Genomic DNA, 27764 nt, shown 5'->3' with positions numbered 1-27764 from the left:
CAGGAAGATTCTTTACCACTGAGCCACCTGGGAAGCCCAGTTGTCAAAGTGCCCTCTGGAAAAGCTGCAGCAGTTTGCATTCATACCAGCAATAGATGTGAGTGCCCATTTTCAATAAATGCATATTGATACTTTTTTGTCAATTTGATGTGTAATGTGGTATTTTTGATAACACGCATATCTTTAATCTTAACATCTTTTACTAAACGCTATTGGTTGTTTGGATTTCTTCTTTTTTGATTTGTTTCTTAATGTCCTTTATCACTTTTCTAATAGGCTGTTGTTTTTTTCTTACTGATTAGTAAAAGCTTTTAGTATAATTAGACTTCATATGCTATAAATATTTTTCCCCCATTTGTTGATTGCCTTTTAATTACAATTTGTTTAAACTTTAAATTTATCTGAAAATTGTTCTTAGGCTCTGCTTTGCAAACCTATGGGAGTCTGAATCCATGCCAAGCACTACCTGAGGCTAAATAACCATGTTTTATATTTTATACCATTGTCACAGAATGTAAATGATAGGATTAATTTTAAAAATTGAATCACCTAACAAATGAAAAACATTTGCTGTATGGTAGAGACTAACACAATATTGTAAAGCAACTATATTCAATAAAAATTAATTTAAAAAATAAAAGAATAGTGAAAAAATTAAAAAAAAACACAAATTTTTGGTTTGTTGAAATAAAAATTATTGAACCATCTAAAAGTGTTACTAATTCATGGTAATATTTTTCTTTTTTTTATTTGTTTCTTTTTTCTTTTATTTTTTTTATTTTGGTTTGATTTCTGTCATACATCGATGTGAATTAACCATAGGTATACATATGTGCCCTCCTTCTTGAATCTCCATCCCACCTCCCGCCCATTCCTACCCCTCTAGGTTATTACAGAGCCCCAGTTTGAGTTCCCTGGGCCAAACAGCAAATTCCCATTGGCAGTCTACTTACATTTGTTACTATATATGCATCCATGCTACTCTCTCCATTTATCTCACACATTATTTTTAATTGGAGGATAATCGCTTTATATTATTGTGTTGGTTTCTGCCATATATTCACATGAATCAGCCATAGGTATATATATGTTCACCTCCCTCTTGAACTTCCCTCCCATCTTTTACCCCATCCCACTCCTCTAGGTTGTCACAGAGCACCAGGTTGAACTCCTGCATCATACAGCAAATTCCCATTGACTATTTTGTCCCATTTTGTCCATGGTATTTTATTCAGTCTGTGGATGCTGTGTGTAAACAACTGTCATATAGCAGTAACTGCTGCTTTCATCTCCATTCATTCAATTCGGTCGCTCAGTCATGTCTGATTCTTTTCAGCCCCATGGACTGCAGCACACCAGGCTTCCCTGTCCATCACCAACTCCCAGAGCTTGTTCAAACTCATGTCCATCCAGTCAGTGATGCCATCCAACCGTCTCATCCTCTGCTGTCCCCTTCTCCTGCTTTCAATCTGTCCCAGCATCAGGGTCTTTTCTAAGGGGTCAGTTCTTCGCATCAGATGGCCAAAGTATTGTAGCTTCAACTTCAGCATCAGTCCTTCCAAAGAGTATTCAGGACTGATTTCCTTTAGGATTGACTGGATTTATCTCCTTGCAGTCCAAGGACTCTCAAGAGTTTTCCAGCACCACAGTTCAAAAGCATCAGTTCTTCAGCACTCAGCTTTCTTTATGGTGCAAGCCTCACATCCATACATGACTACTGGAAAAACCATAGCTTTGACTATACAGACTTTTCTCAACGAAGTAATGTCTCTGCTTTTTAATATGCTGTCTAAGTTTGTCATAGCTTTTCTTCCAGGGGGCAAGCATCTTTTAATTTCATGGCTGTAGTCACTGTCCGCAGTGATTTTGGAGCCCAAGAAAATAAAGTCTGTCACTATTTCCATTGTTTTCCCATCTGTTTGCCATGAAGCTTTCATCTGGGACAGTCTTATAAATATAGGTCAAGTCTGGATACAGTAGAGGCTACACATTATTAAGGAGTCTTCAGAAGTTTTCTACTTATCTACCTCGGAGGGAGAGAAGAGAGAAAAGGACCAATGAGAACCTCTAAAAGCCATGGTGACTGTCCCATTCTCCTTAGCTCATCTAGCTTTCCTAGTCTTGGCTGTCCCAGGCAGAGTTTAGAGAGGGAGTTCCCCAAACTTCTGTGGGCAAGTGTGAGACCTGTGTTCAGGAATGGAAAACTTGAAATTTCCTAATGGAAAAAAATTTCTCCATAGAAGAGAACAGGATGGACGAGGGGACCCAGACTTGGAGAGGTTGGCGATGCCCTCTGGGTTACACAGGTTAGGCTAGAAAGATGCATGTTACCCATTCAGGTGACTGTCTAGTAGAAAGCTGGACATGAAGATTTGGGTTAGAAGAGAGCTGAGCTTGAGACTTAGATTTGGAAACCATCTGTGTGCATGGTCATTGAAAACTCTTGGGGAACATGAGATTACACAGGTGTATATAAGCAAAATTAGAGTCAAAAAAGAACTCCAGTGTTTAGGGGATGGTCACAGGAAGAATAGCCAGCAAAAGTAGTTTTGCAAAACAAAAGGTGGTTTTGCAGCAAAAGTGTTGAAGTCGGAGCGATACAAAGCCCCAGTGATAAAGACTGTGGTGAAATGATAAGAATATGTGCCTTAAAGTCAGATCTGCTGACCGTGTATCGTGGGGCAAGTTTCTTAACTTCTCTGGGTCTGTTTCCCCAGCCCAACATGAAGACAATACCTGCGTTAAGGACTGTGTGAGGGCTGAATGAGAATGTAGGAAAGTCCCTGGTTCCATTAAGCAGCGAGTGGGTGCTTTGTAGGAGCTAAGGAAGAATATGATCCCCTAAGAGCATTCTCAGTGCTTAAACCCGAGATGATTATTTGCTTTGCAGAGAAGTTGTGAGATTAGTAACACTGTAAGCAAACTGTCTCCTAATTGTGCCCAATTAATGCCCAATCTTGGGACACAAGAATTTGAGGATCAGAGCTTTTTCAGTTACAGTTTTGATGTTGGCCTGCCCTTGAGCCAAAATTATAGTCGGCCCTTGATATCCACAGGTTCCACATCCTTAGATTCAACCAACCACAGATATCGAAAATACTGGGATAAAAACCCAAAAAGTTCAATAAAGGCCAAACTTGAATTTGCCACATGCTAGAAACTGTTTACATAGCATTTACCTTGTGTTAGGTATTATATGTAATCTAGAGATGAGTTAATGTATGTGAGGGTATGTCCATATAAGTTATATGCAGACACCACACCATTTTATATAAGGGACTTGAGCTTGTGTTGATTTTGGTATCTGTGGTGGGGACAGGGAGGGACCCCAGGCATACTAGGGATGACTGTATATTATTGCCTCGAAACACTGTCTTCAAGTCCTTTTCTTCCTGAGGAATTTCTATGTTGGAAAAAAACACCGGGGATTTCAGAACATCATTTTCCCCTAGAGTAGTAAATTCAAATGTTAAGGTATTCATATTTTATGTATGTTCACTTATATTTATAATAAAACTTTGACTAGTTTATAAGGAAACAATAAAGATAATATGTGAAAATTACGTAGGGGTATAAAGAATTTCAAAGTATACAGATAGATGTAAAATGAAAAGGAATTCTTACCCCTTATCCAATTCCCTTCCCAAGAGCTTGTTATTGTTCAGTCGCTAACTCATGTCCTACTCTTTGCGATCTCATGAACTGCATCAGAGTTCTCTGTTCATCACTATCTCCCTGAGTTTGCTCAAACTCATGTCCATTGAGTCAGTGATGCTATCCAACCATGTCATCCTCTGTTGCCCCCTTCTCCCAAGAGGTAACCACTGTTTATAATTTCTTGTTTATCATTCTCATTAACATAAATACTTGTATAGGTATATTCTCTCCCCCACACAGATGGACTTGCACTCTACATAATATTCTGTTTTCATTGCCTTTTAAATGAACAATATCTCGAGGATTTTTTTCATATGCCATGGGTAACTCTTCCTTGTTCTTTTTAACAGATGCACAGAAATCCTTTATACTGTGTGACAGTTTACATAACAGCCTCCAGCTGATGGATGTTTATTTCTAACTTGCAGTATTTCAAATACTACAATGAATATTTTCACATGTGAATGAGTTTTTGCACATTTGTGCAGGATAGCTATAAGATAAATTCCTGTTGGATGAAGGAGTAAGTGTACTTGAAAATTTAATATTATTAAATAGCACTCCAGAGAGGACACTTCCTCCAACTGGGGTATCCAGTCCTCCAAACCCATCCCAACACCATATTGAACTTAAAAGTCTCTGACAGAATAGTAGGTAAAATAGCATCTTGCTTTACTTTCTTTTTAATTAAAGTATAGTTGATTTATAATATTAGTTTCAGGTATACAACATAGTGATTCAGAATTTTTATAGGTTATACTCCATTTAAAGTTATTACAAAATAATGGCTATATTTCCTTGTGTTGTAGAATATATCCTAATTGCTTATTTATTTTATACATTAATCCCACACTCCTGTCTTGTCCCTCTACCCTCTCCCAACTGGTAACCAGTAGTTTGTTCTCTGTATCTGTGAATATGTTTCTGTTTTGTTATATTAATTCCTTAAAATATCTTGCTTTAGTTTGTTTTTAATTGCAAGACTAAACATTTAAATCATATATTAGCTATCTTTATTTGTATTTCTATTAGAGTACTTTGTTTCTTTTTCTCTTTTTAAAAACAATTGATTTAAGAATCCTGTTGATCTTGTTGATTTGTAATGTCTTAATATGAAGGAAGTTAACCCATTATCTACCATCTTTGGCAAATATTTTTACAAATTTTTGTACTTTAAGTTTGTTTATAGTCCTTTTCCCTGCAGGAGTTATAAAATTTTATTTATATATGTATTATCAGTCTTTTCCTTTATAGCTTCTTCTGCATGCTAAGACTTTTTTGAAAAACTCAACAGTATCTTCCCCAGGAGCTTTACTTTTATGTTAGGGTGTTTGATCTACTGAAATTGGGAGGGCTGCAACCCACTCTAGTACGCTTGCCTGGCAAATCCCATGGACGGAGGAGCCTGGTGGGCTGTAGTCCATGGGGTCAGTAGGAGTCGGACACGACTGAGCGACTTCACTTTCACTTTTCACTTTCATGCATTGGAGAAGGAAATGGCAACCCACTCCAGTGTTCTTGCCTGGAGAATCCCAGGGACGCGGGAGCCTGGTGGGCTGCCCTCTCTGGGGTCGCACAGAGTTGGACACGACTGAAGCGACTTAGCAGCAGCAGCAGCAGCAGCCCTTGGTGATAGTGGTTGCTACTAAGCAGCCCTCCTCAATCCACATTCACTGGCCTCAGCACTTGGCACACTTCCTGGAAGATCTGCTCCTGGTTCTTCACGGAGCAGAGCACCAGGGTGCAGACCACCACCTCCATGGAGCCTGTGGCCACCTGGTGCATGTTCTCCCTGGCAGCCACTATGAAGTGCTCAAACTGCAGGTGTTGGCCTGGGCAATGAGCTTGATCGAGAACTTCTCAAAGTTGGGGTTGGGATCAACACAGGTCACCTGGCATCCAGGGGAGGTAGAACTTGAAGTTGGCCCCCGTGCTACAGCCCAGCTCCAGCATGGAGAGCTTCCTGGAGGGGCCCGTGAACTCCCACAGGTTGCTGAAGAGCTCCCGCTTCTTGCTGGCCATCTGTTCGTTGTACATCACAGTGAACCTCGCCAGGAAGTAGGGGAACCACTGTTTGCATGTCCAGTTCCACAAGCCAAGAAAGTCCAGCAGGTACATGGGAAATGCCAGGATGCAGACAGCCAGCCAGAGAATTAAAATGGTGAGCGCCATCACTCAGAAGAGAACAGATCAACAGTTAGAGATCCGACTCCTTTAACTGGGGGAAGTAGATATCTGGCCACACTATAGAGCCAATCAGCTGCAGAGTAAAGAACTGGTTGTACTGGAAATACACAGCTGAAGTCAGATCTCGGGCAAGAGATCTGTTTCATCCAACTAATAGATGTTTGGCAGAAATTGCCTTATGGCTTACTTTCATGAAGTGAAATGAGAAAGTTCCCGGCTTTTCCTTGGAAAGCTGATTACAATCCCCTATTCCTGCTTAGAGACTACTACTGCAGTTTTAAATGCGGAGTGTGTGTATTCACAGCTTATCTGTGAGTGACCTCTCCTAAGAAAACGATCTGTGGGTGGAGCCTGGCTAAAACCCACACCAGCAAGCCCATGCCAAGGCCCAGTTATTACTACATGTTCCCGCCTACTTCCTTTCCATCCCGCCCACTTCTGCCTCTTTTTTTTTTTTTTAAGTGAAAGCACTTGCCCATCTGGTCACAGTTGGCAAGACCTTTCCCTTTTGCATTCTTGGCAGAGGCACTCAGATGTTCATAACTCCACAATGGGATTATTTTTAAATCACTGTTTTTGGCTGCCCATCTTTTAAAGGGCAAGTTTCAGCTTCAAACTATGCCACACAGTTTCAGTTCAGGGGCTCCCCAGGTGGCGCTAGTGGTAAAGAACCCGCCCGCTAATGCAAGATAGACTTAAGAGAGGAGGGTTTGATCCCTGGGTCAGGTAGATCCCATTCCAGTATTCTTGTCTGGAGAATCCCATAGGCAGAGAAACTTGGCAGGCTACAGTCCATAGGGTCACAAAGAGAAGAACACTACTGAAGTGACTCAGCACGCATATATGCACCGTGCTACATTACTGAGCTTATTTACATAAAAAATAGTCCCCAGAATAATCACCTCTGGGAACCTAGAGTATTTAGAAAATATTTTCAGATACCCCTCTATTTTAAACAAGAAAGCCCGAGTTTTTGGGTTATCAGGGAACATAGAAATTTTCAAAAATAATGATATTTACTTTTTTAAACCAGGTGATGGATACAGAGAATGTTCTGCTGTTTTATTATTTGTTACCGTGGTTTAGTTGCTAAGTTGTGTCTGACTCTTGCAACCCCACGGACTGTAGCCCTCCAGGCTCCTCTGTCCATGGGATTTACCAAGCAAGAATACTGCAGTGGGTTGCCATTTCCTTCTCTAGAGGATCTTTCCTATCCAGGGATGGAGCCAGGGTCTCCAGCTTTGCAGGCAGATTCTTTACAGACTGAGCCACCAGGTAAGCCATTATTATTTGTTATACCCTAAGGTAATGTCACCCCACTCCAGTACTCTTGCCTGGAAAATCCCATGGATGGAGGAGCCTGGTAGACTGCAGTCCATGGGGTCGAGAAGAGTCAGACACGACTGAGTGACTTCACTTTCACTTTTCACTTTCATGCACTGGAGAAGTGAGAGAGGCTCCATGTCCGGTCTGCAAAGGACCACACTGGAAGAGAGACTGCCCCCAGAGGCGTAGGTCTCCGGGGTCGGACTCTCAAGACAATCAGGACTGAAGGTGCCTGGGGGTCCCCACACAAGCTCCTGTCCTAATTACACCTGAGGAACCCCGGGTATTAATAATTGTAGGGGGCCAATCCGTCGATTTCCTTTTAGATACTGGGGCAACTTATTCTGTGCTTACTGAAGCCCCTGGCCCACTTTCTTCCCGATCCGCTTCCGTAATGGGACTGTCTGGACGAGCCAAAAGGTATTATTTCAGTTATTCTTTATCTTGCAACTGGGATTCTGTGCTGTTTTCACACGAGTTTCTGATCATGCCAGAATCTCCCTCACCCCTTTTAGGAAGGGATATACTGAGCAAGGCCCATGCCTCTGTTTTCATGAATATGGAGCCCTCCCTTTCTCTCCCTTTAGGTGAACAAAATGTAAATCCTAGAGTATGGGCTGATGGAAAATCTGTGGGTCGAGCACAAAATGCTATTCTTGTAGTTGTTAAGCTCAAAGACCCACACGTATTTCCACATAAGAAGCAGTATCCACTGAAACCTGAAGTTAAGGAAGGGTTAAAACCCATCATCGAAAATTTAAAGGAGCAGGGACTATTAATTCCCTGTAACAGTCCTTGCAACACTCCTATTTTGGGTATAAAGAAATCGAATGGGAGTTTTGACACAACCCCGAGGGCCTCACCAGCAACCTATTGCTTATCTAAACAGAGAATTAGATGTAGTTTCACGTGGGTGGCCCCACTGCCTAAGAGTAATTGGGGCAGCGGCTTTATTAGCACCTGAAGCTTTAAAAATAATTAATGGACGAAACCTTACTGTACTGACTTCTCATGATGTGAGTGGAATCTTAAATTCTAAGGTTAATATTTGGATGACAGACAGTAGGCTTCTTAAGTATCAGTGATTGTTGTAGAAGGACCAGTAAATAAGCTTAAAGTTTGTGGAAATTTAAATCCTGCCACTTTCCTTCCTGAGAAGGAAAATGAAACACCTGATTATGATTGTTCTCAATTCCTAACTTTAAACTATGCAGCTCGGGAGGATCTAAAGGATACCCCATTAGCCAATCCTGACATGGAAATATTTACAGATGGCAGTTCTTTTGTTCGGGATGGAAAGCGTAAAGCAGGTTATGCCATGGTGACTGCTGAACAGGTTTTGGAAGCAAAATCTCTCCCCCAGGGAACCAGTGCTCAGTTAGTGGAGCTCGTGGCCCTGACCCAAGGTCTAAAGTTAAGCAAAGGGCAGCGGATGGGCCTGATAATCTGTGTGAGTCTACTTCTGCTGACTCCAAATATCCTGAGTCTGCCGTTGGATCCTCAAGACAATGTACTCCTGTCCTGGGCTCACTCCTATGCTGCACTCCACAATCGGTCTAACTGCTGGGTCTGCAGAGAGCTCCCCTCTTCATCAGTGGAAGGCTTCCCGTGGTGGACATCCCCACTTCAAGGAAAAGACTTTCTCCAAGTCTGTGAATACCTTCGACAACAATAACATGCGATGCCTCTTCTTCACCTGATGACATTTACCAACCCTAAAATGGACTGGTGCAACACTTTGTACTCTAACTATGGACATAATGTGACTTTTAATTTTGATTCTGAATGTTGTGTTTTTGCTGTTTGCTCCCTGCATCTGTAATTGTATAACTGGATTTGTTTCTAGCCGCATGAAAGCTTTTAAGTTACAAATGGTTGCTCAAACTCCTGCTACTGCTGTAGCTTCCTCCAACTACTATTTGGGGCCCCTGGATCAGATATCCTCAATATGAGGATTAGGAGAATATGTTGCCTCACCAATTTAGGGACAACGCCCCTTGTCAGCTCGGAAGCAGTTATGGAACGAGAACGACGCCCCTTTTCCCTAGGCAACATAATTCTCCTAAAAGAAAAGGGGGGAATGAGAGTCATTTCCTAGGCAGGTTGATAGGAAATCTAGGGGTCCCCAAGGAGAGAGGGGTTTGGAATTCTCAAAGAGGAAGAAAGAACAAACTTTTTTTTCTTTCTCCACATTCCTTAGGATTATATACCAATAATGTATCCTGCCTAAGGACAGTCTTTGGATTCAACCTTTTGTTATCTTAAAATGTTAATTATGGGAGTAGGTCTGATGAGGTCTTTACAACCTCCAGATATTCTTTGGATTATATAACTTCATTGTTAACACTAGCAAGCGGGTACTCTTTCTGCACCCTTCTGATGTCTATGTCAGAAGCTTTCTCTATCTCCTTTATACTTTAATAAAACTTTATTACACAAAAGCTCTGAGCGATCAAGCCTCGTCTCTGGCCCCGGATTGAATTCTTCTCCTCCGGGGGCCAAGAATCCTGGTGTATTCGCGTGATACTACAACCTTTCAGAAGGAAATGGCAACCCACTCCAGTATTCTTGCCTGGAGAATCCCAGGGACAGAGGAGCCTGGTGGGCTGCTGTCTATGGGGTCACACAGAGTTGGACACGACTGAAGCAACTTAGCAGCAGCAGCAGCAGCAGCACACATATTTTATAAATATATATTCCATCTTAACAGCTTTCTTGAGGTAGAACTGACATACAATAAACTATACTCATTTAAACTGTCTAGTTTGGTTAAGTTTTCACGCACGTACACACCCACGAAATCATTGCTTCAGTCAAGGTAATGAACATACCTATCACCACTCCCAAATACCTCTTGCCCCTTTGTGATCCCTCTTTCCTGTCCTCCCTGCTCCTGGGCCACCACTGATCTGTTTTCTGTCACTAGAGATTAGTTTGCATTTCCCATAATTTACTGTTAATGGAATCATACGATATCTACTTTTTTTTTCCCTCTGGCTTCTTTCATTTAGCATAATTGAGTCATCCATAATGTTGCATGCGTCCATTGATTTTCCTCCTGGGTAGTATTCCACTGTATGGATCTAAAACAGTTTGTTTATCCACTCACCTGTTGGTGGACATTTGGATTGTTAACAGTTCTTGGCTATTACAAATGATGCTACTATGGGGACTTTCCTGGCGGTCTGGTGGTTAAGAATCCACCTTGCGATGCAGTGGAATTGGGTTCAATCTTTGGTCAGGCAACTAAGATCCCATGTGCTACAGAACAACTAAGCCTGCATGCCACAGCTACTGAGCTGGAACCCACAAACCCCAACTAGAGAGTCCATGAACCGCAAGGAAAGATCCAGTGTGCTGCCACAAAGATCCTGCGTACCACGCTAAGACCCAATGCAGTCAAAAAAATAAATACGTTTTTTAAAAATTAAGCTACTGTGAACATTAGTGTACAAATCTGTGTATGGACATATGCTTCTTCTGGATAAATTCCTATGAGTAGAATGTATAAGTCACATGGTAGGTATATGTTTACCTTTTAAAGAAACCCCCAAACTGTTTTCCAAAGTGGTTGTACCACCAGCAGTGTATGAAAGATTTAGCTGCTCTGCATCCTCACCTACACTTGGTGTGGGCAGCCTTTTAATTTTAGCCATCCTAAAAAGTGTCTAGTAGTCCCTCATTGTAGTTTTAATCTGCATCTCCCAGATGATTAATGATATCAAGCATCTTTTAATGGGCTTATTTGCCATCTATGTATCTTATTTGCAGTGTCTGTTCAAATCTTTTGAACATTTTATTAATTATTATTATTGTTGTTTTTTCCTATGCTGCATGGTATGTAGGATCTTAGTTCCCCAACCAAGGATTGAACGTGCGCCCCCTGGAGTGGAAGTGCAGCATGCTAACCACTGGACCGTCAAGGAATTCCCTGAATATATTAAAATAGGGTTATTTTCTTACTGTGGAAAATTCTGAAAGAGATGGGAATACCAGACCACCTGATCTGCCTCTTGAGAAATTTGTATGCCGGTCAGGAAGCAACAGTTAGAACTGGACATGGAACAACAGACTGGTTCCAAATAGGAAAAGGAGTACGTCAAAGCTGTATATTGTCACCCTGCTTATTTAATTTATATGCAGAGTACATCATGAGAAACGCTGGGCTGGAAGAAGTACAAGCTGGAATCAAGATTGCCGGGAGAAATATCAATAACCTCAGATACGCAGATGACACCACCTTTATGGCAGAAAGTGAAGAGGAACTCAAAAGCCTCTTGATGAAAGTGAAAGTGGAGAGTGAAAAAGTTGGCTTAAAGCTCAACATTCAAAAAACAAAGATCATGGCATCCAGTCCCATCACTTCATGGGAAATAGATGGGAAACAGTGGAAACAGTGTCAGACTTTATTTTTTGGGGCTCCAAAATCACTGCAGATGGTGAGTGCAACCATGAAATTAAAAGACGTTTACTCCTTGGAAGGAAAGTTATGACCAACCTAGATAGCATATTCAAAAGCAGAGACATTACTTTGCCAACAAAGGTTCGTCTAGTCAGGGCTATGGTTTTTCCTGTGGTCATGTATGGATGTGAGAGTTGGACTGTGAAGAAGGCTGAGCGCTGAAGAATTGATGCTTTTGAACTGTGGTGTTGGAGAAGACTCTTGAGAGTCCCTTGGACTGCAAGGAGATCCAACCAGTCCATTCTGAAGGAGATCAGCCCTGGGATTTCTTTGGAAAGAATGATGCTAAAGCTGAAACTCCAGTACTTTGGCCACCTCATGTGAAGAGTTGACTCATTGGAAAAGACTCTGATTCTGGGAGGGATTGGGGGCAAGAGGAGAAGGGGATGACAGAGGATGAGATGGCTGGATGGCATCACTGACTCGATGGACGTGAGTCTGGGTGAACTCCGGGAGTTGGTGATGGACAGGGAGGCCTGGCGTGCTGCGATTCATGGGGTCGCAAAGAGTCGGACACGACTGAGCAACTGATCTGATCTGATTTTCTTATTGAGTGTTGAGAATTCTTTGCAAGTCATTATTAAATATGTGATTTGCAAATATGTTTTCCTACTCCATGGCTTGTCTTTTTAATGGAATGCTAAAAAGTGCAGAAATTCTTGTGTCGTCTTTGTCTGATTTTGGTATCAGAATTCCATGGGATCATGCTATGGGAAAGGGAAGAATACAGTATAGAGTATAGGTGTCTTAGAAGACACATCTCACTCAGAGACTGGAATCACAAAGGGCTTTTTGGAGGAACAAACATCTATTTATTTATTTATTTATTTGTCTGCACCAGGTCTTGGTTGCAGCATGCAGGATTTTGAGTTGTGGCATGTGGGAACCAGTTCCTGACCAGGGATCCAACCTGGGCCCCCTGCATTGGCAGCACAGAGTCCAGTCTTCTGGACTTTCTCTAGGAAGTCCCCCCTAGAGGAAGGAACATCTGAAGTGAGACACCAGGGACTTCCCTGGTGGTACGGTGGATAAGAATTCGCCTGCCAATGCAGGGGACACAGGTTTGACTCCTGATCTGGATAGATCCCACATGCCATGGAGCAACTAAGCCCATAAGCCACAACTGTTGAGCCTGCGCTCTAGATCTGGAGAGCTGCAACTATTAAAGCCTGTGTGCTCTAGAGCCCATGCTCTGCAACAAGAGAAGCCACCGCAATAAGAAGCCTGCACACTGCAACTGGAGAGTAGTCCCTGAACTCTGCAACTAGAGAAAAGCCTGTGCAGCAAAGAAGACCCAGCACAGCCAAAAATAAATAAATAAAATTATTTTAAAAAAAAGCAAAGTGAGACATCAGTGGTAAGTAGGAATTAGCTAGATGGAAGATGGGCAGAGCCAGAACGCTGCAGCAGAGGCACAACATGTGAAAAGACAGGAAGGTAAAGGGAACAAAAAATATTTGGGGAACAAAAAATATAGGGAGCATCCTTGTGAGGCTGGTATCATACTCATTTCAGATAAAGAAATGAAACAAACAAACAAAAAAGAAACGAAACAAAGATTTGATGATTTACCCACAGTTTCTCAGTTGGCTTGACCTGGAATCCAGCTCTGTTTTACTGTTAAGAGGCTGTTTTTACTCTCACTGCCCCACGAATGTCTCTAATGCTGATTGGGTCCTCAGTATTAATACACTGAAATTACAGACAGGTTGTTTAAAATTAGAAGAGGACGAAGAAGTGAACCTAAGGAATGTCTACATGTGAGGAGTAGGAGGAAGAAAATGCCAAATGAAGGTAGTAGTGAAAGACCAATTCAAACAGAATGACTCAAACAGCACAGAGTGATGGAAGCCAAAGAAAGCGTAAGAGGAATGGTATCACATTTCAAAGATGGAGAGAGTTGAAGAGTTAGTGGGTTTTCTGACTGTGCTTGGCAATGATCTTATTTAGCTAATGAGAATGTAATTTCTAGGGGGATCACAAAAGGATGGAAAAATGAGTGTTAAGTAGAGGAGTGCAGATCACTTTTTCAGATATGTTAATTACTGGATGCAGGAAAGGGTAAGAAGGGAAACCAACTTTGAGATGGAGGCAGTCTTATTAGGAGGTGATCTTGAGATAAACACTAAAGAAGGGGTAGGAAGCAGTCTGCACAGGAGGGGTTGAACTGTGATGTAGGATACAGGCTGAGCTGACCATCAGAGCTGTCCTGGGTTGAGGTAAGAGGGGTGAATCTTCACTTTCTCACATAGATCAGTTATTTGATGTGGGCTGCCTGAGAAAGTGGTAAGAATTCATGCCTGAGGCCAACAGCATTCTCACTTGAAACATGGGTAAAAAGTCCTTCATTCTCACAGTGCATTCCAGCATTATCACAAGGAGGAATGCTTTTAGGATAAATAAAGATAATGAGAGGGTAACAGGCAGGAAGGCCAGGGGTCTCCAAACAGAGGAAATAGACAAGTGTCAGACATTTTATCTCTCTCTCAAGTGGAGAAACAAACTAGCAATATGTTTTCCCTTCTCTATACAAATTTAAAAGAGCTTTCTCTTAAAATACTGTGTAGCCATAATGACACCACCTGAAATTAACTATTCTCAAACCTTGAGTTAACCAATGCATTCTTCTTATGGAAATGTTTGTCTTAAGCTATGTTAATGTACTATGCATTTACCCCAAACTCTGTCTTCAAGGCGGTTCGCCTAATGGCTCAGAACTTTCTTGACAAACCAGTATGTTATACTCAGACTTGTTCCCCCTAATCTACGTAAACAAAACTATTTGTATGGTAATCTGCCCTTCTACAAGATTCAAGTCAATCGTTTTATGGCCCAAGATGACGCCTCTGGTGCCAAGATTACTCCAAAATACATCTTATGGTTGAGGGGCCTGGTGGCATTCTGAGTTTTAAGACATTCCTTTCTTTCATTAGCAAACTGCTAGTGACTATATAACATCCAGCTGAAGACTAGCAGGGGGTACTCTTTCTGCACCCTTCTGATGTCTATGTCAGAAGCTTTCTCTATCTCCTTTATACTTTAATAAAACTTTATTACACAAAAGCTCTGAGCGATCAAGCCTCGTCTCTGGCCCTGGATTGAATTCTTCTCCGGAGGCCAAGAATCCTGGCATCTTTTTGTGGTTCTGCAACAACCTTTCAATATCACAAGGAAGAATGTTCTTAGAATAGCTGAAGATAATATTTATCTTCCCAAGTGGCTCAGTGGTAAAGAATCCAATTGCCAATGCAGGAGCCTGTGGTTAAATCCCTGGGTTGGGAATATGCCCAGGGGGAGGAAATGGCAACCTACTCCAGTATTCTTGCCTGAAAAATTCCATGGACAGAGGAGCCTGGTGGGCTACAGTCCATGGGGTCACAAAGAGTTGGACATGACTGAGTGACTCTGAGTACACACACACACACACATGGTATAAGTTTAGTTATTTAGCTTTGAATAAAGACCATTTAGTACTTGCATAGTGTTGAAAGTTGGATATTGGCTTGGTTTGAGTGGAGGACATTGTCTTTATGAATCCTGTTTATATAGGGAAGACAGGGAGTGACATCTTTAAAGAGTGGAGTGTTTGAGGCCGAAAGGGAAGCCTTTTGCCTTATTATTGTTGTCATTTTATTGTGGGAGTCTCTCTGGTTAGGGAGCATTTGAATGTGCAGAATATAAGGAGTTAGAAGACCTAGCCCCTTGTTGTGTCAGCCATCCAATGCCATTTAGTCTTTTGATAATTTAACAAGCATGTATTGAACAATTAACGTTTATTGCCCCCTAGAGACACATGAAGTGTACTTCAGGTATCATCAAGAATATCATGGACATAGTAAAACAAATATGAATTATAAACTGCAATACAATCAGAATGGAATATAGAAGAGTTGGCCAATGATAAAAATATATTTGTTGTCTAATTCCTCTTCCATTTTTAATTTAAGGTCAGAGTAACTTACATTTTTTAGCATAAGAATCGGTTCCCAGTAGAGTCTTACACTGGGAAATTACACTGAGAACCCTAATTTCTTATTGCTAGTAGGTCATCTTGTGTGGGGTATTTTTGTTTTCTTTTGTTTCATGGGTCACTAAGAGTGTCTATAAAATTCCTAGAAAGGAGGCTGAAAGTTAACTATTGAAATTTCAGCAGGTTCCAAAGGGTAGAAGGAGGAATATATGCGTCTTGATTCCCTGGTGGCTCGGATGGTAAAGAATCCACCCAAAATGCAGGAGTCCCAGTTTCGATCCCTGGGTTGAGAGGGTCTCCTAGAGAAGGGCATGGCAACCCACTCCAGTATTCAGTCAAAACAGTAGTAAGTTAAACTTAAGGCCACATATGCCTGCCCACCTACAGCTTCAGATCTCTGGTTATCCACTGCTGAAGCTTTATCAGAGAGAATTGGTATATCCCTAAAGTGTTCATTGAGAAATGGAAGGTGTCTGAGGTGTTTGTTGGGGAACTGAGTAAATCTGCATGAACTGTATGTTTTTAAAAGATAAACTATACGTTTACTTGGCAAAATTATTTTAAATTGCAGAACCGTATACAGTGTATATTCATGAGAAGTCCTCTTGCCTGACCTTGTTTGTGCTCCTCCACTCCTTCCTCTTGGAGTCGGCATTACCAGTTTGGGACATCCTTTGGATTTCGTTTGTACATGTATTTTCTCAATCTTTCTCTTTTGTTACATAAGTGATAGCATAGTGTTCTATAAATTGTATCTTTAACCTCACCGTGTATCTTGGAGACTGTTTCCTGTCAATCCGCTTAGATCTGCCTTGTTTACGGTGTTCCATCCTATGAGTGTTCTAGGTTGTCTTAGTCTTTTGACACTACAGACAGTGCTGTGGGGAATGTTCTTGCACATGCTGATACTTCCTGTACAAGTGTTTCTTTAGTATTCTTTAGTTTCTTTAGTATGCATTCTTAGAAATGGAATTGCTGGGTCAAAGGATATGTAGACTTTTCACATTTAGATAGAAAATTAATTAGCCTTCTTATCTTACAAAACAGTCTTACAACTTTTTTGATAAGGAATGGGATAAAATAGTTATATTACATTGACCCGTGAGTGCCTTTTCCCCCCCTGCTGTCGATGGCTGTTTGATAGGAGGAAATTACTGGCTTTAAGAGAAGGTGACACTTAGTGGTTGGGGGAGAGCTAGAAAGTCAAGACACATTGTTAATCATAACTGTCCGAGTACTGCAGGATTGAGTCTTGTTGCTTGTATCTCCACTTGATCTTTTTCTTAACGTAATTTAATGACTGAAGTGACCTGGTGGTATGGTCCTAGAGAGCAGAGTGGTCTTATATTAACTTATTGCTTCTGTATGGGTGTTGGATTTTCGTGGAGACATAAACACTGGGCAGCACCCAGCCCATATTGACTCTCTGTTCCTTGGCCTAGTTATGTTCTCTAGACACTGCAAGAAATGAAAATTATAGTTGTTGACTCAATGTTTTGATGAGAAAGTTGGAGTCTAGGTAATTCCCTGATGGTCCAGTGGTTGGAACTTGGGGTTTTTGCCCAGGTTCCATCCTTGGTCTGGAAACTAAGATCCTACGAGCTGCACAGCGCAGCAGAAAAAGAAAAAAGCAAGAAGTTGAAATCTAGAATCCATTTTCTTTCTTGGAGAGAGATTTCGGAAAGAAGATCAGACTCTTGTGTTTAAAAGTTTTGTAAGTAATTATGGGAATAATCACTTAGAATTGTAATAATTCGATTTTGTGGTGAGACATTTCTTTTTAAAATTATTTAACTATCACCCTTTCACACATGGTACTTGGGGAAAACACACTACTGTCTCAATTGTTTTAAAATATAACCTTTAAAGGCGTGTTTTGAATAGGAATCTTCCTCAAATGTATTGAATACTTCTGTGCCTTCTGAAACCAGATATCAATCATCAAGACAAAAGTAATCTAATTGAATTGGTCCTTCCTGAGTAGAGCAGCAATTAGAAACTTGAGTTATTCTTACTAACATAATATTAATAACGATAAAACAAGAGAGTTCCAGGAAAACATGTATTTCTGCTTTATTGACTATGCCAAAGCCTTTGACTGTGTGGATCTCAATAAACTGTGGAAAATTCTGAAACATATGGGAATACCATACCACCTGACCTGCCTCCTGAGAAATCTGTATGCAGGTCAGGAAGCAACAGTTAGAACTGGACACGGAACAACAGACTGGTTCCAAATAGGAAAAGGAGTACGCCAAGTCTGGATATTGTCACCCGGCTTATTTAACTTATATGCAGAGTACATCATGAGAAATGCTGGGCTGGAAGAAGCACAAGCTGGAATCAAGATTTCCAGGAGAAAGATCAATAACCTCAGATATGCAGATAACACCACCCTTATGGCAGAAAGTGAACAAGAACTAAAAAGCCTCTTGATGAAAGTGAAAGAGGAGAGTGAAAAAGTTGGCTGAAGCTCAACGTTCAGAAAACTCAGATCATGGCATCTGGTCCCATCACTTCATGGCACATAGATGGGGAAACAATGGAAACAGTGGCTGACCTTATTTTGGGGGGCTCCAAAATCACTTTAGATGGTGACTGCAGCCATGATATTAAAAGATGCTTACTCTTTGGAAAGAAAGTTATGACCAACCTAGACAGCATATTTAAAAGCAGAGACATTACTTTGCCAACAAAGGTCCATCTAGTCAAGGCTATGATTTTTCCTTTCCATATGGTTATGTATGGATGTGAGAGTTGGACTATAAAGAAAGCTGAGTGCTGAAGAATTGATGCTTTTGAACTGTGGTGTTGGAGAAGACTCTTGCGAGTCCTTTGGACTGCAAGGAGTTCCAACCATCCTAAAGGAGATCAATCCTGGGTGTTCATTAGAAGGACAGATGTTGAAGCTGAAACTCCAATACTTTGGCCACCTGATGCAAAGAGCTGACTCATTTGAAAAGACCCTGATGCTGGGAAAGATTGAGGGCTGGAGGAGAAGGGGACGACAGAGGATGAGATGGTTGGATGGCATCACTGACTCAATAGACATGGCTTTGGGTAGACTCTGGCAGTTTTTGATGGACAGGGAGGCCTGGTGTGCTGCAGTTCATGGGGTCGCAAAGAGTCAGACACAACTGAGCGACTGAACTGAACTGAATACTAATCTTAAAAAAATAACCATTCAACACACTTCGGCACTTCTTTCTATTTTATTTTATTCATTTAATTAGTTTATTTTTTGGCTATGCTGAGTGGCTTGCAAGATCTCAGTTCCCCAGCCAGGGATTGAACCCAGGCCATATCAGTGAAAGGCTAGAATCCTAACCACTATGCCACCAGGGAACTCCCAATAATAATATTCTTCTTTGGGAGGTGGGTTGGAGGGGGCCAGTGCTGTGTGACTTGTGGGCTCTTAGTTGCCTGATCAGAGATCAAACTCACACCCTTGGTAGTGAAAGTGTGGAGTCCTAATCACTGGACCACCAGGGAATTCCCAATAATCTTCATAATAATATTTCAGAGTGATTGAAGTATGCGAAAGTTGTCTCATATCAATAGCCCACGATTTTCCGTGTAAAAGCCATAGTCCCAGATCGGATTTGTGGTTTCTAGTTTCTTGTGTGTTATCCTGGCTTCTTAGAATTAATGTAAAATAAAAGTAAAAAGGCTTTAAGTGGGTTCTAGGAGATGTGCTGTGATTGGAATCCAAGTGGCATGCTGAGTGGTCAGATGTGTGAATCCTATTTAGGTGAGGTGCTGGCTGAGAGAGGGGTGGGATTTAGTCATTGAGGTCTCCTGGCGAAACCATCTGGTAGCTCAGACTCTGATAGGATCGACATGAATACTGTTAATTATAACAAAGTTCTAGATATTGGTGACTATAGAGATGAAAGATTATGTTTTCTAACTTAGCAAGAGGTGGTATGTTTTACGCTCCAGAATATAGATGAAGTATAACACCCCCTTCAGGTCTTAATTCTGTAATTTTGCAAAATAGGTATCAGATCAGATCAGATCAGATCAATCACTCAGTCGTGTCTGACTCTTTGCGACCCCATGGACTGCAGCCCACCAGGCTCCTCCATCGCAGCACGCCAGGCCTCCCTGTCCATCACCAACTCCCGGAGTTCACTCAGACTCACGTCCATCAAGTCAGTGATGCCATCCAGCCATCTCATCCTCTGTCGTCCCCTTCTCCTCCTGCCCCCAATCCCTCCCAGCATCAGAGTCTTTTCCAATGAGTCAACTCTTTGCATGAGGTGGCCAAAGTACTGGAGTTTCAGCTTTAGCATCATTCCTTCCAAAGAACACCCAGGGCTGATCTCCTTTAGGATGGACTGGTTGGATCTCCTTGCAGTCCAAGGGACTCTCAAGAGCCTTCTCCAACACCACAGTTCAAAAGCATCAATTCTTCGGTGCTCAGCTTTCTTTATAGTCCAACTCTCACATCCATACCTGACTCCTGGAAAAACCATAGCCTTGACTAGACGGACCTTTGTTGGCAAAGTAATGTCTCTGCTTTTAAATATGCTGTCTAGGTTGGTCATGTTTCCTTCCAAGGAGTAAGCGTCTTTTAATTTCATGGCTGCAGTCACCATCTGCAGTGATTTTGGAGCCCCCAAAAATAAAGTCTGACACTGTTTCCACCGTTTCCCTGTCTATTTGCCATGAAGTGATGGGACCAGATGCCATGATCTGAGTTTTCTGAATGTTGAGCTTTAAGCCAACTTTTTCACTCTCCTCTTTCACTTTCATCAAGAGGCTTTTTCGTTCCTCTTCACTTTCTGCCATAAGGGTAGTGTCATCTGCATATCTGAGGTTATTGATATTTCTCCCAGCAAGCTTGATTCCAACTTGTGCTTCTTCCAGCCCAGCGTTTCTTATAATGTACTCTGCATATAAGTTAAATAAGTAGGGTGACAATATACAGCCTTGACGTATACCTTTTCCTATTTGGAACCAGTCTGTTGTTCCATGCCCAGTTCTAACTGTTGCTTCCTGACCTGCATATAGGTTTTTCAAGAGGCAGGTCAGGTGGTGTGGTATTCCCATATGTTTCAGAAGTTTCCACAGTTTATTGTGATCCACACAGTCAAAGGCTTTGGCATAGTCAATAAAGCAGAAATAGATGTTTTTCTGGAACTCTCTTGCTTTTTCCATGATCCAGTGGATGTTGGCAATTTGATCTCTGGTTCCTCTGCCTTTTCTAAAACCAGCTGGAACATCTGGAAATTCATGGTTCACATATTGCTGAAGCCTGGCTTGGAGAATTTTGAGCATTACTTTACTAGCATGTGAGATGAGTGCAATTGTGTGGTAGTTTGAGCATTCTTTGGCATTGCCTTTCTTTGGGATTGGAATGACAACTGAACTTTTCCAGTCCTGTGGCCACTGCTGAGTTTTCCAAATTTGCTGGCGTATTGACTGTAGCACTTTCACAGCATCATCTTTCAGGATTTGAAATAGCTGAACTGGAATTCCATCACCTCCACCAGCTTTGTTTGTAGTGATGCTTTCTAAGGCCTATTTGACTTCACATTCCAGGATGTCTGGCTCTAGGTTGAGTGATCACACCATCGTCATTATCTGGGTCGTGAAGATCTTTTTTGTACAATTCTTCTCTGTATTTTTGCCACCTGTTCTTAATATCTTCTGCTTCTGTTAGGTCCATACCATTTCTGTCTTTTATCGAGCCCATCTTTGCATGAAATGTTCCCTTGGTATCTCTAATTTTCTTGAAGAGATCTCTAGTCTTTCCCACTCTGTTGTTTTCCTCTATTTCTTAGCGTTGATTGCTGAGGAAGGCTTTCTTATCTCTCCTTGTTATTCTTTGGAACTCTGCATTCAGATGCTTATATCTTTCCTTTTCACCTTTGCTTTTCACTTCTCTTCTTTTCACAGCTATTTGTAAGGCCTGTCTCCTGTACAGTGTCATGAACCACAGTCCATAGTTCATCAGGCACTCTGTCTGTCAGATCTAGTCCCTTAAAACTATTTCTCACTTCCACTGTATAATCATAACGGATTTGATTTAGGTCATATCTGAATGGTCCAGTGGTTTCCCCCACTTTCTTCAATTTAAGTCTGAATTTGGCAATAAAGAGTTCATGATCTGAGCCACAGTCAGCTCCTGGTCTTGTTTTTGCTGACTGTATAGAGCTTCTCCATCTTTGGCTGCAAAGAATATAATCAATCTGATTTCAGTATTGACCATCTGGTGTGTTCATGTGTAGAGTCTTCTCTTGTGTTGTTGGAAGAGGGTGTTTGCTATGACCAGTGCAGTCTCTTGGCAAAACTCTATTAGCCTTTTCCCTGCTTCATTCTGTACTCCAAGGCCAAATTTGCCTGTTACTCCAGGTGTTTCTTGACTTCCTACTTTTGCATTCCAGTCCCCTGTAATGAAAAGGACATCTTTTTTGGATGTTAATTCTAAAAGGTCTTGTAGGTCTTCATAGAACCGTTCAACTTCAGCTTCTTCAGCGTTACTGCTTGGGCCACCCAAGACGGATGGATCATGGTGGAGAGGCCTGACAGAATGTGGTCCACTGGAGAAGGGAATGGCAAACCGCTTCAGTATTCTTGCCTTGAGAACCCCATGAACAGTATGAAAAGGCAAAATGATAGGATACTGAAAGGGGAACTCCCCGGGTTGGTAGGTGCCCAATATGCTACTGGAGATCAGTAGAGAAATAACTCCAGAAAGAATGAAGGGATGGAGCCAAAGCAAAAACAATACCCAGTTGTGGATGTGACTGGTGATAGAAGCAAGGTCCGATGCTGTAAAGAGCAATATTGCATAGGAACCTGGAATGTTAGATCCATGAATCAAGGCAAATTGGAAGTGGTCAAACAGGAGATGGCAAGTGAACATCGACATTCTAGCAATCAGGGAACTAAAATGGACTGGAATGGGTGAATTTAACTCAGATGACCATTATATCTACTACTGTGGGCAGGAATCCCTTAGAAGAAATGGAGTAGCCATCATAGTCAACAAAAGGGTCCGAAATGCAGTACTTGGATGCAATCTCAAATACAACTGAATGATATCTGTCGTTTCCAAGGCAAACCATTCAATGACCAACCAATATGTCTCTGCATATTAAAAAGCAGAGACATTACTTTGCCGACAAAAGTTCCTCTAGTCAAAGTTATGGGTTTTCCAGTAGTTATGTATGGATGTGAGAGTTGGACCATTAAGAGAGCTGAGCACCAAAGAATTGATGCTTTTGAACTGGGGTGTTAGAGAAGACTCTTGAGAGTCCCTTGGACTGCAAGGAGATCCAACCAGTCAATCCTAAAGGAAATCTGTCCTGAATACTCATTGGAAGGACTGATGCTGAAGCTGAAACTCCAATACCTTGGCCACTTGATGCAAAGAACTGACTCACTGGTAAAGACCCTGATTCTGAGGAAGATTGAAGGCAGGAGGAGAAGGGGATGATAGAGAATGAGCTGGCTGAATGGCATCACCGACTTGATGGACATGAGTTTGAGTAAGCTCTGGGAGCTGGTGATGGACAGAAAATCCTGGGCATGCTGCTGACCATGGGGTTGCAAACAGTCAGAGATGACTGAGCAATTGCACTGAACTTGTGCTTGTTCATAGCAAACTGTGTTATCTTACTCTAGTACTTTTGACTTTATATTGTCTTCTCCTGCCCTCAGTCTTCCCCTAAAGAGACTAAACTATTTGAGGGTAGGGAGCTACTTTTATCTTTATATCTCTAGACCAGCACAGTGCCTTCAACATAACACATACTCAACAAGTGTTTGCTGAATGATGAAAAGCAGAACCATTACTTCGTAGTACAGTTCCTTTTATTTTGCTCAATTAGGTGTCACAGCTCATACTAAGAAGATAATTACCATGCTATTGTTATTCAGTCACTACGTCATGTCTGACTCTGCTACCCCATGGACTTCAGCACACTAGACTTCCCTGGCTTTCACTGTCTCCCGGAGTTTGCTCAAACTCGTGTCCATTGAGTCCATGATGCCATCCAATCAGCTCATCCTTTCTTACCCCCTTTCCTCCTGCCCTCAATCTTTTCAGCATCAGGCTCTTTTCCAATGAGTTGGCTCTTTGCATCAGGTGGCCCTAGTATTGGAGCTTCAGCTTCAGCATCAGTCCTTCCAATGAATATCCAGGGTTTCCTTTAGGATTGACTGGTTTGATCTCCTTGCTCTTCAAGGGACTCTTAAGAGTCTTCTCGAACACCACAACTGAAAAGCATCAATTATTTGGTACTCAATCTTCTTTATGGTGCAACTCTCACATCCGTACATAACTACTGGAAACACCAAAGATTTGATTGTATGAAACTTTGTTAGCAAAGTGATGTCTCTGCTTTTTAATATGTTGTCAAGGTTTTTCACAGCTTCTTTTCCCTGGAGTAAGCCTCTTTTAATTTCATGGCTGCAGTCACTGTCTGCAGTGATTTTGGAGTCCAAGAAAATAATTTCTGTCACTGTTTCCACTTTCCCCCCATCTATTTACTGTGACATGATGGGACTGGTTGCCATGATCTTAGTTTTCTGAACGCTGAGTTTTAAGCCAGCTTTTTCATTCTCCTCTTTTACCTTCATCAAGAGGTTCTTTAGTTCCTCTTCACTTTCTGCCATTAGAGTGGTATCATCTACATATCTGAGGTTTTTGATATTTCTTCTGGCAATCTTGATTCCAGCTTTCAAATATTCCAGTCTAGCATTTCAAATTATGTACTCTGCATCCAAATTAAATAAGCAGGGTGACAATATACAACCTTGATGTACTGCTTTTCCAATTTGAAACCAGTCCATTGGTTGATGTCCATTCCTAACTGTTGCTTCTTGACCTGAATACAGGTTTCTCAGTGGACAGGTAAGCTGGTCTGGTATTCCCATCTCTTTAAGAATTTTTCACAGCTCATTGTGATCCACACAGTCAAAAGCTTTAGTAAAGTCAATGAAACAGAAGTAGATGTTTTTCTGGAATTCCCTTGCTCTTTCTATGATTCAATGGGTGTTGGCAATTTGGTCTCTGGTTCCTCGACCTTTTTTAGACTCAGCTTGTACATCTAGAATTTCTCATTGCACTAACACACTACATATGCAAACCCCACTCCCATCATCCCATAATCCTAGACCTACTCAGGCTGATTCTACTTTGCACATCATGAAGGGGAGCTGAGAACATTGTGACTTCTTCTCATTAATGTAGACAACAACCCTTAAGTAATTTAGGTTCCAAAGTAGACTCCTTGTCTACCTGGGCTATCTGATTTAGCTGTTGATATAACCCGAATTAACCAGATAACTTTACACTTATTCTTTGGATTTGACTGTGTGACTATCACTTAATTCATATACTAATAAAAAATAGCTGATTGCTCAAGCTGGATAGCTCAGTTATATAGGGTACAAACTATTCATTGGTCCTTTTATTATAGAGGATAATAGAAACTATAACCTAGTTCTCTACTGAGTTATTCCTTTTAAAAATTGAAGCATATATCACATATAATATTATGGTGTACAACATAATGATACTGTATTTGTATGTACTGAGAAATGATCACCACAATAAGCCAAGTTAACATCTATCACAGTTACAGATTTTTTTTCTTTTGATGAGAACTTTGAGTATCTGTACTCTTAGCAACTTTCAAATATGCAATATAACATTATTAACTATAGTCACCATGCTGTACATTATATACCCAAGATTTATTTATTTTGTAACTGTAATTTTGTGCCTTTTCCCACTGAGGTTTTGGTTTTTTTTCAGTGCTTAAAATACCAAGACATTAACTTATAACTGGACAGTAACCTCAACCAAGTGAAGATCACTGTCTTTCTTACCACTCCTCTTCCATTAATCATCTTGATTCAATATTCATGAATGAATATGAATGAATTAATAAATAAAAATACTGTCTAATTGTTGGGGTCCTTAAATGGACCAGGATGTGGCAGTCCAGAGGCGATGATAGGAAAGTGAAAGAGAGAGAGGCTGATACTCCCTGGTTTATGCAGAAAACCAATAAAGTCCTTGACACAGGACTTGTGTCTCTCACGAAAGCACCAGGCGCCGTCTCGAGGAGGGGTGAAGGCACAGGGCGCCTTCTCGAGAGAGTCTTAGAAGCCCGAGCAGGAGAGTGAGCAAGACGGTCTCTGCGCTCCAAAGAACCAGCCAAGGAGAGAGAGAGAGAGAAAGAAAGAAAGACACGGGACCCAAGCTCTGATAGAGCAAAGGTGTTTTAATGATTTCTCTGTGAGTATATAAAGGCTGTGGTACGAGAAGTTTCTTTTGACAATGATAAAGATCAGAAAACCAAATGTACAGCAACTGTCACCAAGGGAACAAGGGATTAACGATGGTCACAAGGTCAGGAGACAATCCATATCTCAAGAAAGGGGATCGAGACTAAGCAGTTTTGTCATAAAGAGAAAGTTTACTAAAAGAGATTCAAGCCTGTCTCACACAATGACCTCAGTTCCTGGGAACAGCGTGCTGTTCCGCTTAACAAAGAAAACCACAAAAGACTTATGAAAAACAACACGTAAAAATCCTCCTGTTAAACATTCCCTGACATCTAATCTGAATGAATGAATAATAAAAATACTCTCAAAGACAGTTGAATCAAGATACAAATTAAGCAGGTTACCTAGAGTCACAGCTTCTACAAATCCTTGGACTGCAACTCTCATGTGAATAAGATGAATGGATGTTTTCTGATCTCTTCTGTATTTTAACTTGTAAAAACCATAGGACACCACAGTCATAAAGCCTGCTATTCCTGTAAATTAAAAAAGTAGAGATTGTATAAATAGCAGGCTTAAAATTCCCAAGAGAGTAGAGAACTGAATAAAAGGCAGTTCAAGGGATCAGTACCTGAAAAATAGCAGGCAAGATACCAAAGAATGCTTCATTCATGGATTCAATATTTGAAGATTTGACTCTTTCCAGGAAAACCTGAATTGTATAGTATAGTAACTAGTATAGCAATTTTCCTAATGCATGGTTTCAAATTTTTAAGCCTCAAGGCTTTTATTTGGGGCAAGTCACTTAGCCAGTGAGTGAACCAACCAAAATCTCAGCATTCATAGCTTTTGGGTATTTGGCTTTATTCTTTTCTATTTTTTATTAATATTAAGTAAGGAGTAAATCTAGTAAAGTGAAAGCAACTTTCATCTTGTATGAAAATGACATATTGAGTTTTAATGAGAGGTAAAAATATGTGAATATTTGCATGAGAAGCATGTGACTCTGGGAAGAACTGTGATATTAGAAAGTTCTGGAAGCCCTTACAATTATTTCTGTATTCCTCTGGTGGCTCAGACAGGAAACATTCTGTCTGCAATGCAAGAAACCCATGTTCGATCCCTGGGTCGAGAAGATCCCCTGGAAAAGGGAATGGCTATCCACTCTAGTGTTCTTGCCTCGACAGTTCCAAGGACAGAGGAGCCTGGCAGGCTACAGTCCTTGGGGTTGCAAAGAGTCAGACATGACTAAGAGACTAACACACTACGTATGTCAAGAGCTGAATATCCTGCTGTGACAACCAAGATTCCATGTAGTTGACTCTGAAACAGAAAACTGAATAGCAATCAACTGAATAGGGAAAATTCTAGAAAGTGATTTGAAATAACGTGAGAAGTTAATCCATAACAAATCAAAATAATCATTTAACATATAAGGGAATAACTATTTGAACTAAGTTGGATTTATACCTCATACCAACAATACAAAAAAATTCTAGATGAGTTAGAATTAAGTTTGAAAATAAAACTATCAACAAAATCTAGAAGAAAATACAACAGTATATTTGTAATATCTAAAAAGAGTAAGGTCGACTTAAAAAAAAGTGACAAAGACAAAAATGCTGTATTATGATGACAGAATAAAGGAAACTTCTGCATAATGAAAGTGTGGCTTTATTTTGGGAATTCTCTCTTCTATTGATTTGTGCATCTATCCCTTCATCAATACCACAGTGTCTTGGTTGCTATATTTATATAGTAACCCTTAGTATCAGGTAGGGGTGATAACTCACACTTAATACTTTTTCTTAAAAAAGGTTGTTTCAGCCATTCTAGTACTTTTGCCTTTACATGAATTTTAGAATAAGCTTGTTTATGTCTATTAAAAAATATTGCTGGGATTTTGATAGGAAT

At 40.9% G+C, this 27764-nt stretch overlaps 1 pseudogene; it reads right to left on the bottom strand.

The window, feature by feature from the left end:
* Positions 1 to 5217: 5217 nt before the first annotated feature.
* Positions 5218 to 6194, bottom strand: LOC113893776 (annotated as a pseudogene).
* Positions 6195 to 27764: the final 21570 nt, after the last annotated feature.

The sequence above is a fragment of the Bos indicus x Bos taurus genome, chromosome 5 (genome assembly GCF_003369695.1).
Source record: "Bos indicus x Bos taurus breed Angus x Brahman F1 hybrid chromosome 5, Bos_hybrid_MaternalHap_v2.0, whole genome shotgun sequence".
In the NCBI taxonomy this organism is placed as follows: Eukaryota; Metazoa; Chordata; class Mammalia; order Artiodactyla; family Bovidae; genus Bos; species Bos indicus x Bos taurus.
This window is presented reverse-complemented; position numbering and strand designations above follow the sequence as displayed.